Source organism: Dipodomys ordii, unplaced genomic scaffold, assembly GCF_000151885.1.
Source record: "Dipodomys ordii isolate 6190 unplaced genomic scaffold, Dord_2.0 Scaffold95, whole genome shotgun sequence".
Lineage (NCBI taxonomy): Eukaryota > Metazoa > Chordata > Mammalia > Rodentia > Heteromyidae > Dipodomys > Dipodomys ordii.
Window position 1 is genome coordinate 2360626 of NW_012267311.1, and position 1316 is coordinate 2361941.

At 60.6% G+C, this 1316-nt stretch overlaps 1 protein-coding gene across 1 annotated transcript in view; it reads left to right on the top strand.

Annotated features, from left to right (window-relative positions):
* The first annotated feature begins 964 nt into the window (after positions 1 to 964).
* Dnaja1 (DnaJ (Hsp40) homolog, subfamily A, member 1) overlaps positions 965 to 1316 on the top strand; it is a 10493-nt gene continuing 10141 nt past the window's right edge. The window contains exon 1 of the mRNA XM_013026634.1: positions 965 to 1120. The gene's annotated coding sequence lies outside the window, so the exon portion shown is untranslated. The remainder of the gene's footprint in view (positions 1121 to 1316) is intronic.

Consider the following 1316-nt stretch of genomic DNA (forward strand, 5'->3'; position numbering starts at 1 on the left):
CCCATCAAATTAAAAAAAAAAGAGCTTCTCCTGTGCTGACCTCTTATGGTTTCAAAGTCAATAAACTAAAGCAAGGTGAACTAGGCTTTTTCAACCCGCATCTCCACCTGCATCTCCACCTGCTTCGGTGGTAGATACCAATGCCGGCTGTGTTACTCCATTTGTGGCCGTCCTAATTGTTACATTTGAAAATTCAAGGACTGAATTTGCAGAACGTAGGTAGATCCGGGCTCACAGACTAGCCAGATTTGCAAATAAGTTATATTAAAATAATTGGTCGCAGTTAAGTGTCTCTTGCAAAGTAGAAAGTCAGGCTGGCCCTCAGTTCGCATTAAAACCATCGAATTTTTCCCTGGATTAGTGCAGCCCCCAAGCTGCTAATGCTCCAAAGATCCTAGTGCCCACAAGATCCGAAACAGGTAAGAGGCTTAGGGGCCATTCGGTGGACTATCAGTGTCCCATGGGCTGCGCGAGGGAAAAAAACCCCAAATCCAAGCTTGGTGACTCTGATGTCGCCGGGCCAGCCTTGCTCTGCATTTCCTGCCCAGCAGGTTCCCAACTGAACGCGCCCGCGCACACACACACACACACACACACACACACACACACAGCAGGCCTGTGTGCCGAGAAGCCCCCTCCCCTTCCGCACGCGGACCCCCCCCCCCCGGGCCTCCCTGGCTGCCCACTGATCTGGAAATGAGGGGGGGGGCGGGGGAATGTGCCACGGAACCGCACCGCTCCAGGGCCACAGCCCCTTCCAGCGGGCAACCTCGGCGCCCTCTGCCCCCGGGAATGGAGAAAAAGGCTCCAGAAGGTTCCAGGAGCCTCAGAAACGCAGGCGTGCGCCTGCCCCCCCCACAAGGCCATTCGGCACAGCTCAGTCGGCTCCGAGCGCCCCCGCGCCGTTGCCCAGGTAACCGCGGGGCGGTGGCAGCTGCTAGAGAGGCGGGACTTCCGGCGAATGACGCGTCCGGGCTAGACTACAAAAGACGACGGCTGCGGCGGGCCGGGCGGAACTTTCCAGAACGCTCGGAGAGAGGTTGGAGGAGCGGCGGCTGCCCTAGCTGCGTACAGCTACACGCTCCTTCCCGCTCCGCCGCCGGCCCCAGCCCGCTCACCGGTGAGTTTCAGCCCTCGCGTTTTCCCCGAGGCCCCGGGTTGAGCCCTGTGGTGGTGCCAAGAAGCCGGATGGAGCCGCAGCCGAGAGGCGGTTGGATCCGCGTGGGCGAGGGGATGGAGGGCTCCCGGAGCCACCATTCCCCGTTTGTGGGGCGGGGGACCGGCGGGGCGCCGCGGCGGAGCGGGCCCGAGGCCCT